The sequence below is a fragment of the Gopherus flavomarginatus genome, chromosome 4, assembly GCF_025201925.1.
Source record: "Gopherus flavomarginatus isolate rGopFla2 chromosome 4, rGopFla2.mat.asm, whole genome shotgun sequence".
Lineage (NCBI taxonomy): Eukaryota > Metazoa > Chordata > Testudines > Testudinidae > Gopherus > Gopherus flavomarginatus.
This window is the reverse complement of record NC_066620.1, coordinates 12436933-12449799: the sequence shown is the minus strand read 5'-3', so window position 1 is coordinate 12449799 and position 12867 is coordinate 12436933. Positions and strand designations below refer to the sequence as shown.

The following is a 12867-nucleotide window of genomic DNA, read 5'->3' as shown; positions in this document are numbered from 1 at the left end:
AGAATTTTTATTCAGATAGTCTACGAATTCCTTGTGGTTAGTGCCATTGCTCCATTGCTGCGAGTGAACCTTTTTTTTTTTTTTTATTTCCCCCCAGTAAATACAATAACCCATAGATTATCCTTATGTCACTATAGCTTCAGAAATTCTCATGTCTCCCAATACAAAGTATTTCAACTTCTCTCTTTTGTTTGTGAAGTGTACTTTATTGGTACTCGACATGAATATTTACAGTTTTTACTCTTAATACCTATTTTTATTTACTTCTTTCTGCTGACTCCATCCACGTACTGGATTGCTGTTCCTTGGTTCCCCATTGTCCTCCCTGGTCCAGCCGTGATTACTGTGCTAACTCCTATTACTAGCTAGGTACTGAACAGATTTGCATTGTCAGACTACACTGTTTCTCAGCACCTGTTATCTTTCATTCTATTCCCTTTTGGTTAATGTGGGTATCACCACACCTATGCAAGCCCTGTTCCTCTAATCATTTCCTACTGCTTAATACATTCTAGGTTTAACTAAGATCTATTGCTTCATCCCTTTTGTATCTCACCGAGTCAAGACGCTCTCCTGACAAGCTTCTGGCTAGGAAATTTATAGGGAATCTGGGACTTGCTCTATAGTGATCAGTGTTTTGTTGAACAAATTAAAAGATCCCATAAAACCACTGCATTTGTAACTTCATGCACAAAACTGCCCACGCAGACAACTGGTTAGTTACAGTTTCTGCCATTCAGTTTAAAACTTTCTGTGCAAGAAATCTGCTGGGTTAGTAGAGGCCACAAATAGTTTAACCATCTCTCCAGTGCTGCTAAAACAAAAACAGCTGTGCCAGAGCAAGGAAAACAAATGAAACACAAAAGCATCCTACTACAAAGCTTTCCAGTCTCTAATAAAAACAATAGTCGGTGGTATTTCCAAAAGTATTTTTGGTGTAGTAGCTCTCAAAAGAACCAGGAGGAAATATTGAGGGGCTGGGGCGGGGGACCATAGAATAACTTGACTGAAATCTATAAAATGAAAATTCTCCCTTCATTTGAATATTAAACATGTTATTAGCACCTCTTAATACATAGAAAGAAGTGTGTGTGTGTGTGTGTGTGTGTGTGTGTGTGTCTTAAAGATTAAAAATAACTGTAGTATTTTAACACTATGCAATCTAATTCCTAAGCTCTCAGTCTGTGGCATTTGAAACTACTGACTTTTCAATTAGGGAAAGTTTTCATAGATGCAGATGTTGCTGGGGGATGTATGTCTCCTTTCTAGTCAGCTATTTACCACAACGCTGGAAAGAGAGTCTCAGCCATTCAGAATTCCAGGCTTTTCAATATTTATCAAACCATTGTATTGTTGCATAGAGCTGACCAAAAAAAAGAAAAAAGAAACAATTTAAGGTGCAGGTAATATTAGTTCCCTATTAAGGGAAAAATCCCACCTCTGAGCGATGTGGCTATACTGACATAAATTGGTAGAATACCCTCAGACAAGCTCCTCAAAATAGAATACCCAACCACCCCAAATCTACATCCTTAGACAATTAGTTAAGTGCGGATGGAGGGAGAGTTCTCCTTTGGAGCATGCCCACAGGGCTCAATTCAGGACATTCAAATGCTGATGTAGGAATGCCTTTTAACATAATGATACTGGACAGTGTGACATCCCAGAACATTAGACTGAATGTTAACACTATTTTGCTGGGGGTGGAAAAAGCCTAGGAAAAGATCAGGAAATACATGAATTCTGAAAAGTAAGTTGATCTCTGCGGGAGAGAATACTGGAAGAGGATGGGTGGGTGGGTGGGTGACCATTTCTCTACCAAGCCTCACCACTTTCCTTTCTGATGTTAAGTTTTTTGGTTAAAGATCATCTACATGCCTCATGCACATTGTCATATGATGTAGTACTGGTCCACTTTTACCACATATAATCAGTTATTTATCTTATACGCTACAGTGGTAGGTGCAGCAGAAAAACCTCAAGTTTGTAATTATATTTCAGAGCTCCTTTTGTTTTCAGTTTTACGCGTCTCTTCAATACTAGATTTAAGGGTAGCTTTCGGTAAAGCACAGGCTTTCATTGAAGGGCCTAATTCCCCTCCCACATACCTGACCCCAATTTCTTCCCCAGGCTTGCTGGCTCTCCTTGCCAGCTGGCTGAATTGAGGAGGCAAAGCCTACTCTTTGCCCATGCCCATTTATTCCCCATCACATGTGGGGGGGAGCAATGGTTCTGTGGTGGCCGCCATCCCACCTGCATTGTGACCTGGAATATGGGTAATCAGTGCAAAGGGAGAGGAGGTGCCTAATGTCCTCTCACTGTCTTAAGTGAGCACATAAGGTAGCTCAGAGTTGAGTTCTCTGGGTACAAACCTGCTTTCACTGGAGTCCTGCAATGTTAATGTTGAATTCAATAGTCTAACAGTCTGAGGACTAGATTCTTAGCTGGCATAAATCATTGATTTCAATGGAACCAGGCTGATTTACACAAGCAAATTATCTTACCCCCGACTGCAAAATTATCATTCCTCTCAAGCAAAGTTTCTTTTACTCTTCCAAAGACATTTGTTTTTCACTTCTGAAAGCTTTTAACCAGCAAAGACTTGAGATGTGTCCAACTTCTGAGCAACATTTTACCTTTGAACTCCACATGAAGGTTTTGAACCTTGGAAATTCTTACTCAACATATTGAAACCAGGAACAAGCAACCTGTAGCCTTTAATGTTTATATCTCAGGTGTATGTTCACTGAAAGAGGGTTATTTTTCCTGAACCTGTTCCAGAGAGGATAATCCTGCTCTTTGTACTTTTCCTCGGCATACAGTGGGCTAAGCAAGACACAAATCCACCTGCTTTAATCTTCTCCAGCTGTTTTTTTTATGGAGACTTTTCAGATAATTAGTTATCCAATCAAACGTCTACATACCAGTGTCAGACTGTCTCTTCAATCCATGTTCCTGAGATACAGAGCTTTACTCTCCTGCCTTCCTCTAGTAACAACTAGATAGTAAAATGAAAACTTTAATAGGCTGCAAAAAAATTTGGAAAACAATAGCTGTTCTTCTCCCCTAAACAGTTACAGATGGACTGATTTTCTTTCCTTCTCTGGTTCCACTATAGAAGTAACACATATGTACCTCCATGTGCACTAAATCACAAATAGAACACTGTAAAACCAGGGTGCCTAAAGGAAATGAACTCTAAGATAACAGTTCTGTATAAAAACAACTTTGTTATGGATTAGGGAGAAGCAAAGGGATTTTCTTCTACACTAACACCATCTATAAACCAAATGATTTAGACTAATACTCCTGCTAAATAAGCCTTTAAGGACGAGAGTCAGTTTAATTTTAACTGTGAATTGCTGTAAAACACTTTTCAGAGAAAAAAGCAACAGTAATTTCAAATAAAGGGCAGAGAAGTGGAGGAATTGTACAAAATGCTGTTGATTTTTTTTATTGGCTAGGTACGCACAGGCACTTACACACAAATATTGATAATGCAGTATCACATATACTAAAAGCACCTTGCATGAAAACAGGGAGAGAGGGACAAGCTCTTGCAGTGCATATTACCAAACACAGGTGATTAATCACAAAGCATGTCAGTCCCTCAGCTGAAAGCCAGCCAGCACACATTGCACTACATCTGTAACATATTAGGTATTACTGAAATGCCAAGGATCTAAATGCATTTAGGAAAGGCAAGTCTCTCTTTTGTGTTCCTCAGACTGATTACCCACTGACAATTGGAGTAATATGACAGCAGCAAGCTTCTTCTTGGAACTGCCAGGGAATTGAAAGCTCTGCTATCTGGAGAAGGAAGAAGGTACTCTGCCATGCCATGGAATGCTGTATTATTGCCTATTGTAAAAATGAGGTTTTGCCTACTAAGTGCCAATTGTGAACCCCTTGCTCATGCTGAGTAATTCCTATTTCCTTGACTTCAGTACCACTACTGAAGGGAATAATTGCACACAAGTGTGTGCAAAGGAGTTCATAATCTGACTTCATAAGAATAACGGTGAGATTTATTCCGTGTTAGTCTGTGGATCTCTTTCACAAGCCCTTTCTCTAATGCTTAATTTGAGACTAAAGGGGAGATCATTATTGTGCAAGGGATTACCAAAAGCACCCAGCATTGGCTTCTGTCCAGGTATGCCAGAACGGAGGGAGGGCGGGGGTCATGGCCCCATCACTTTTAAAAGGGAGAGGGCTATTCCCTCCCACTTTTTACCATCTATAAGGGTGAGTGACGGGGGAGAGGGCGTGGAGAAGTGCAAGTGAAGGGCGGGGTCGGGGGGGCGGGGGAGGAATCATAGAATATCAGGGTTGGAAGGGACCTCAGGAGGTCATCTAGTCCAACCCCCTGCTCAAAGCAGGACCAAGCCCCAACTAAATCATCCCAGCCAGGGCTTTGTCAAGCCTGACCTTAAAAACCTCTAAGGAAGGAGATTCCACCACCTCTCTAGGTAACCCATTCCAGTACTCCACCACCCTCCTAGTGAAAAAGTTTTTCCTAATGTCCAATCTAAACCTCCCCCACTGTAACTTGAGACCATTACTCCTTGTTCTGTCATCTGTTACCACTGAGAACAGTCTAGATCCACCCTCTTTGGAACCCTCTTCCAGGTAGTTGAAAGCAGCTATCAAATCCCTCCTCATTCTTCTCTTCCGCAGACTAAACAATCCCAGTTCCCTCAGCCTCTCCTCGTAAGTCATGTGCTCCAGCTCCCTAATAATTTTTGTTGCCCTCTGCTGGACTCTTTTCAAATTTTCCACATCCTTCTTGTAGTGTGGAGCTTTTCTTGACCTCCGTGGAATAAGCAGGTATCCCAGCATACCTGAGGAAGCCTCTGGTAATCAAGCAGGTCTCCTTCCCCGGTTTGCTCTCGCGTTCCCCGAACCCCCGAGCAAGCAGGTCTCCTTCCCTGCGGTTTGCAGGGTGGTTCGAGGAACGCGAGAGCAAACCGCGGCGAAGCTGGTCTCCTTCCCCGGTTTGCTCTCGCGTTCCCCGAACCCCCCTTGAAACTGCCCAACAGCGCTGCAGTGTGGCCACATCTAACACCACTTGCAGCGCTGGTTGCTGTAAGTGTGGCCACTCTGCAGCGCTGGCCCTATACAGCTGTACTAATACAGCTGTAACAACCAGCGCTGCAAAATTGTAGATGTAGACATACCCTTACTCTATAAGCCTATTACTCAAGTTACCTTGCTTGTTAGAATCAATAGTCCATTGTTCTCTATGGGCGCAATTCTCCTACATATAGGGTGAGGAGTACCTTACTCTGCAGGTGGCCAGGGCTGGCGCAACCCATTAGGTGACCTAGGAGGTAGTCTAGGTGCTAACGTTTGGGGGGTGGCGACCGCGGCGGCTGGATCTTCGGCCACCTCAGTCGTCAACGGTATTTCGGGGGCAGGACTTTCCACAGCCTCTGCTGGGGGTGCCATTTCAGGGGTGGGACCTTCCACCGCCTAGGGTGCCAAAAAAGCTAGCAGCGCTCCTGCAGGTGGCGCCATTGAAATCAGCGTGATTACATTCAGTGTTTGTTCTGCTTCAGCTTGAGTACGAGTGGCAGAATCCAACCTGCCTCATCATCTGCTGCTGAGAAAATGGCTGTGATGCAAGGCCCTGATCCAGCCAGGCACTTACGCATTTTAAGCACATCACACATGGGTAGTCTCATTGCATTTAATGAGAATATTCATAGGCTTAAAATTAAGCATGTCCTTAAGTGTTCTGCTGGATCAAGACCTAAGAGAAGCTATTGCAGTTCATAATAAAAGACAAAAAGAAAATCTTAGGGATTAGAAACTAATGTAGTTCATAATGGCTCCAATTGTGCAAGCTGTTGTGAGTGACTGCCCACACATCAGCTTGCAGCATTAAGGCCTCAGATTTTACAAGAGACACTGACAGCCATATTTAGTTTTACAAAACATTAAAGGCCAGATTTTCAAAAGAGCTCAGCTCCTGACAGCTCAGTGCTAAATGGGAGCTGAGCTCTTTTGAAAATCTGGTGCCAATTGTGGGTGCTGAGCATTTTTGAAAATCTGGTCTTATGTTTTTACAAAACCCAAGACAAATGTAAATGTTTCCAGGGATTCATCACCAATTTTAAAAATAAACCTTTAAAAAACAAAAACATATTCCCCTGCAGGTTTTGCAATCCAAATATGCCAGCTTTGATCTAGTACATGAGAAATCAATTCTGACTACAAACTACTAGTTCCATTTTCAATTTCCAAGCAGAGAGAGAAATTGTGATACAGAGTTAAACCAAAGACCATAAAAGTCATTTGCATTTTAAAAATATCCCGTCTGTTTTAATAATCTCAGGTATTGTTTTGTAACATGCATGAGGATAGTAGCTTCTTAAGAATATATTTAAAATTTGACAGAGTTCCATAAAAGCATATAGTAAGGAATGCTACTTTATTGTTAATGAATTACCACATATTAAATAGAAAAAATATGACTTTTTAAATGCTTTATTAGCAAGTTACATCACTACATTGTATTCTTCGTCAGTATGGAAACTGCTTTTGTTCGTTAGCAGTCTTAAATCTGTCCACTTAGCGGTTCTGTTTTTTTACCTATCAAATTTAAGTGTAAAAATATGCTCGTGATAGTCTCAGTAAGAAAAAAAGGTCCAAGGTCACAGCTGGAAGGGGCTAGCATGGCTTTCTCAGACCTAATCCTAGCCGAGAAGCTCTGTCAGTGCCTTTACAGGCAAGTACACATAGTATAAGCTATCATTAAAAATCAGACAAAGTCCAAGTATTCTGAGCCAAGTGCAGGCTCATCTAGGGGCTAAAACTGCTAAGGCAGCTGTTGAGTTTCCTGAGGTATCTCCAGTGGTGTAATGAGAAGCCATGAAGAGAAGGTATAAAGAATATATATATAATCCAAACTATAAAGTGAATGTCATGGGAACTTCTGCTTACCATATCCCATATGAATGAAGAAGGGTATATTTGAGATGAAAAGGCAATGCAAGTTAAAAAGGGATAAAATGACTTAAAAACAAACAAACAAAAAACACCGCAAACTATCCTATAGAACTCATTGCTGCATGGTATTAGTGAGGGATATAGTTACAGCTGTGAAAGGTTCATACAGGGATTAGACACTTGTATTCTATTAACAATTGTATTATATGAACTACAACAGAACATTTGCAGTTACTCTATCTAGGATAAAAATTGCAAATGCTATGAGTCTTCAAGCTTTAGTGCCTGAACTGACATATACACTCAGGGAGAGGTTTCCTCCTCTTCAACTAAGGGCTTGGCTACACTGGAGAGTTGCAGCGCTGGTGAGGGGGTTACAGCGCTGCAACTCAGGATGTGGCCACACTTGCAAAGCACAGCCAGTGCTGCAACTCCCTGGTTGCAGCGCTGGCTGTACACCTGGTCTGCCTCGGGTATAGCGATTCCAGCGCTGGTGATGCAGCGCTGGTCAGCAAATGTGGACACCACCAGCGCTTTTATTGGCCTCCGGGGTATAAGGAGGTATCCCAGAATTCCTGTCCACAACAAACCAGAAGAATGGCTGAACTCTGATCTCCCCATAGCTACTTGCTAAAAAACAAACACAGCTGCTCTTTGCTCCAGCGAGCGAGCCAGCGAAGGCAGGAGAATTGCTTTGGAATGTTCAAAGCTGTTTGCTTGAGGAGAGAGGGGGGAGGGGTAATGTTGAGCAACTGTTTATGTGGTCTGATGGTTATTTAGGAGTGCATAATTAGCATTTAGTGAATAAGAGACAGGTGGGGGAAAGGTCAAAACTTTTAAAATGATTGAAGGTAGGCACTGTGTATCTTCCAGTCCTTAGAACTTGCAAGGCAGGGAGCTGAGAACAGTGTCAGCTCCAAAAATCCACTCTCTCTGTCTCCCCCACGCTCCCTGTCACACTCCACCCCACCCCCTTCTTTTGAAAAGCACGTTGCAGCCACCTGAATGCTGGGATAGCTGCCCACAATGAACCACTCCCAACAGCGCTGCAAGTGCTGCAAATGTGGCCACACTGCAGCGCTGGTAGCTGTCAGTGTGGCCACACTGCAGCGCTGGCCCTACACAGCTGTACGAACACAGCTGTAACTACCAGTGCTGCAGAACTGTAAGTGTAGCCATGGCCTTAAGAATGCTATAATACTGCACAAATGGCCAGAGGCATTACGGAATTTTTCACCATTTTCTGAATCCTCTGACATAGGCCATTGTGGAGGCAGAATACTTAACTAGATGTACCATTAATTAGAGTGAGCCTGGCATTTCCTGGTTTCGATTTGCTCAGTGAACAGGAGAAAACAAAGCAGAATGAAGGGTATGCAGTAATGTACTCATGGATTCTGTAAAATTGTTACAGGCCATCTAGCGTACATAAGATAGTCAAGAGATATTGGTGACATGATCATGATATGATGCGTAATGGCTTCAGGACTCTATCACAAATTCTGCCAGGTATTAATTTGTAGATACATTTTGGGGGAGACCTTGTATTTCCTGCACCTCGTTTTAGTTATGTAATGTGGGAGTTTTTGAATGATAAAATGGAACATCCCACTGAAAGTAAAACACATTTTGCCAGTGGATTCACAGCTATTTGCTAACAGTAGAGGAATGGTGAGACTCAGGACTCCTGGGTTCTATTCCATGTTCTGAGAGGAGTATACTGTACTGTGCTCCTGTCCTACCCAAGCCTGAAATCTTCTGCTCCTGCCCCTCCAATATATCCATGTCCCAGTTTTAGACCTTCCCCTCCCAATCCAACCTGCAACCCCTTCTTAGTCCCAATCTTCCCCTTTATCCCAATGTCCTTCAACTCCATCCCCTTATTTCAGTCCACTACCTTCCCACCAAACTCTAACAAGTCTCTACAGAACATGTGAAATGGAGATGTTTCAGATACTCACGTTTGGGTGGATTTTCACAAAGATGGCAAAAGGCCATCAGGATGACTTTGTGTCAAGTTTCAAAGCATGGAAGTGTTAGAGCCACTCAATGAAACATCTATACATTGTTTTGCCCGTGTTAAATATTCTTATGTTTCCCTAACTTTATTGAGAGAAACAACAGAACTTTTTTTGTTGAAATAAATAAATAAATAAATTTGGCCATAGGCAGACACCTGGCATCCATGGAAAATTTCAGCCTGAAAGGTTGAAGTTTGGCAAAGTTATAAAAAACTGAAAACAGGAGCTTATCATCGAAACTGTTGGGCAACACAGACTGCAGATATTGATACCTGCAATGCCTTTAATTAATTATATTAAATATATATATAAACGAGGAGTCCTTGTAGCTCCTTAGAGACTAACAAATTTATTTGGGCATACGATTTCATGGGCTAGAGTCCACTTCTTCACCACTACTGCACACATGTATCTACTCATACCCTCCAGTCATGCATCCATTAATTAGGTCTTGGAAATTCAAACCTTGTTTTCCTTTTCAACCAAGCATAATCATGCTAAAGCAAAATAACTGCAGAAAAAACAACAGCAAATCGATCATTTTGATACACGAGAAGGTAAACACAAACACTGGCTGCATTTCTGGGCTTTGATTACATCCAATGTGTAAGCACATTTCTCTTGCTCTACTCCTAGTCAGATGTTTACCAGATCAAGGCAGAGTTACTTTAACAACTAATGGAAGGCAGGGTGGAAGCCGTATAACTAACTTGAGAAATGTAGAACAAAACTGAGCAAAGCACTAGAAAATATACTACAGGGAATAACCTGGAAGTTGTAAGGGACTGACTAAATGATCAAATAGGTCTTACCCTGTCTGATTTCTGTACATCTATCATTCTAGGATCCAGTGATGAAGACAACTGTAAGAACGGGACAAATTTACTCATTTGCCACTAAGGTATTTCACTGTCTCTCTCTTTGTTAAGTTAACATGGAATAACTCACCAAGATGTATTTTCTTTCCTTTTCAAAATATTTAATACATGTGCTGGCAGTTTTCCTAGATATCTGAGAGTCAGCACCTCTCCACCTACAGGAATATCTGTTGGAGGGGAAACACTTTGTGAGGCTCTCCTTATAGAGATCCCCCCAAACCATTCTGTGGGGAATGGGAGCAGCTTTACTCCCATGCAATGAATTCCATTCTCACAATCCAGCAGACCCTCAGGAAGAGGCCATCCCTCCTCACTCGCTCTGGGGTTCCAGACTCATCTCTGTTCCATGATAACACACAATTCATTGCAACTTGCCTACTGGGGCCTCCTCTGCCACTGGGACCTACCCTGAAATGGAGGTTTCCCCAATACAGAGGAGTCTGTGAAAAAAGTAATATGGCCTGCAGCCATGTTATCTTTCCTGGGTAATCGTCACAGAGCTCTTGGAAGACCCACACCCAACTTTACCCATTCCTCATGAAGACCCCATTCTTCATAGAGAGTTTTCTGTGTGGTCCTTAATTTGAGGTTGGGAAGAGAAATGTGTGCATAGAGGTGGATTACTTAACCTTCTGCATGGGAAAGATAAACTCCATATGTCGATGGTTTCTTCTATTTTGGGATTTAGGGATGCCATTTTGTTTGAGTTGAGACTTTCCCGTCATGTGGCATATTGCCCCACAAGGATCATTCAAAAGTTAACAGCTGCTATTTTATATTATATCAGTTGCACAAGGGCCCTGCTGTGATAGGTGCTAAGCAAACATCTAGGAAGATTCAGCCAGAGCACGCGCGCTCTCTCTCTCTCTTTCTTTTTACATTCTGAACCACAATCTCTGTTCCTGATGCCAATGCAGCATCAAAGCCTGATGACCTGATGCTCAATACATTTGTATTCTTTACAAGGCAAATTAAAATAAATTGCCAGAGTTAACCGATATGCGAAGCAACTCAGTTCATGTAAAAATACATTGTGTTACTAAACTACATTGCTGCTGACAGAACTTTTTCTGAAACTCTAATCCTCAAATTCACCTAGGGGTGGGCAGCTTTAAAGGCCCTCTCTTGAACCCAGATCTCCTATCCGAGTGCCCTACACTGTACACAGAATCATGTTACCCCAAAGCCATTTGTAAGCAGCTCTGAAAGGCTGAGATTAGAAATGTTCTACAGATATAATGCTTTACATACTATGTGTCTTAGGCCCTAAAGACATAACTCTTGAAAAGGGTTAGTACAATATTGCCCTCTGTTGGCGAGCATTTTTATAAACCTGATTCAGAGGATTATATAATGTGTCAGGACCATATGAATGTACAGGAGGTAAAATACAAGGAGTACATCAGAGTGAGTCTCTTATATCAGATTTTACTATCCCCAATCCATACCTTTCAAATCGGAGAGTATAAAAACTTCTTTAATCCAGTTTGGATTATTTGCCTAAATGACTATATCATTTCCCCAGCCTGCAGGCATCCCAATGGAATGTTTCCAGATTCCAAGTAACCTTAATTTTTGCTAGTGCATTGAAGTGAATTTTGATATTTTGGGCCAGATTCTCCATTCCTCCTTTTTTTGCACTGGCACCTTGCAAATGCTGGCCTGGACCAGAGGAGTCATTGGCCCCTGGTGAAAATCTAAGTAGCCCCAGGCCTGCTCTAAATTGTACTGGTTTGCAACAGTGCTCTATGCGCCATTGCATCAGTAAAAAATAGTTGGAATGCAGTCTGATGTGGCCATGCCTCCATCACTCTCCATCCCCTGGTTGCCTCCAGGGCTGGTGCAACCATTTGGGCAACCTAGGCGGTCGCCTAGGGCGCTAGGATTTGGGGGGCGGCATTTTCTTCGGCAGTGACCGCGGCGGCCGGATCTTCGGCCGCCCCAGTCGCTGCTGGCATTTAGGCGGAGGGAACTGGGGCAGGGGAGCACGGGGAGGGCCACTGCAGCAAGTAAGGGAGGGGGGCGGCACGCAGGGGAACTCCCCGCCCCAGCTCACCCCTGCCCTGCCTCCTCCCTGAGCACACCGTGGCTGCTTCTCTTGTCCTGCCTCCCAGGCTTGTGGCACCAATCAGCTTAGGCGTCGCAAGCCTGGAAGGCGGAAGAAGTGAAGCAGCCACGGTGTGCTCGGGCTGCTTGTGCTCGTAGCAGGGGTGAGCTGGGGGGGGTGCCTTAGGGAGGAGGGTGGGGAGCTGTCACGGGGGGACACCTCAGGGAGGAGGCGGGGAGCTGTCGCGGGGTGGGGCGCAAGGTGGAAGTTTCGCCTAGGGTGCGAAACATCCTTGCACTGGCCCTGCTTGCCCCACAACCCAGGACTATGAGGGAGGGCTACCAGCAAGTCATTGAGTAGCTCTTCTCCAGGCAGGGACCCCTACTACAAGAAGATTCTACCTTCTTTATGCTGCTGAACCAGCATAAATGAGCTGCTGTTCGGGACACAGTCTGGCTCTTCAAGTGTATGTTATACACAAAATTGCAAAATTCACATTATTCTCCCTAAACACCTCCAGAAAATTAAAATGCATTGGTACATCACCTATTACCCCTGGGTTAGGATAACTGTAAGTCCTAGGAGCTTGGATATATGTCAGTAACATACTGCTTTAGTAGCAGATTGCTACATAACACAGTTGTTCTATAGTTTATATAGTGTACATTATATAGAGACTCTGATCCTTGGCTACATTAAAGTAGATCCCCTATCACAGAAGGAATACAAATAAGACTTATCTTCCATAAATGACATCAACACACTTTTACTGCAGTTTCTCCAGAACTTGGGGACAAAGCATTATTTGAAAACAAATTTAACTTCAGGACACTGCAGTCTAGTTACAAACTGAAGTGTGACATTAATGTCATAATTTTAGTAGTACCATCATGTACAGTGTCACATCTGGGTAGACAGCCTATGGCATGGTTTCAGCTGTTTGCTGTTCAAACATTTACATTCATCAAGA

At 42.9% G+C, this 12867-nt stretch overlaps 1 protein-coding gene across 1 annotated transcript in view; it reads right to left on the bottom strand.

Moving 5' to 3' along the window:
* The window catches only part of SPTLC3 (serine palmitoyltransferase long chain base subunit 3), an 81634-nt gene that overhangs the window by 14025 nt on the left and 54742 nt on the right, over positions 1-12867 (bottom strand). The gene's annotated exons all lie outside the window — the stretch shown is intronic.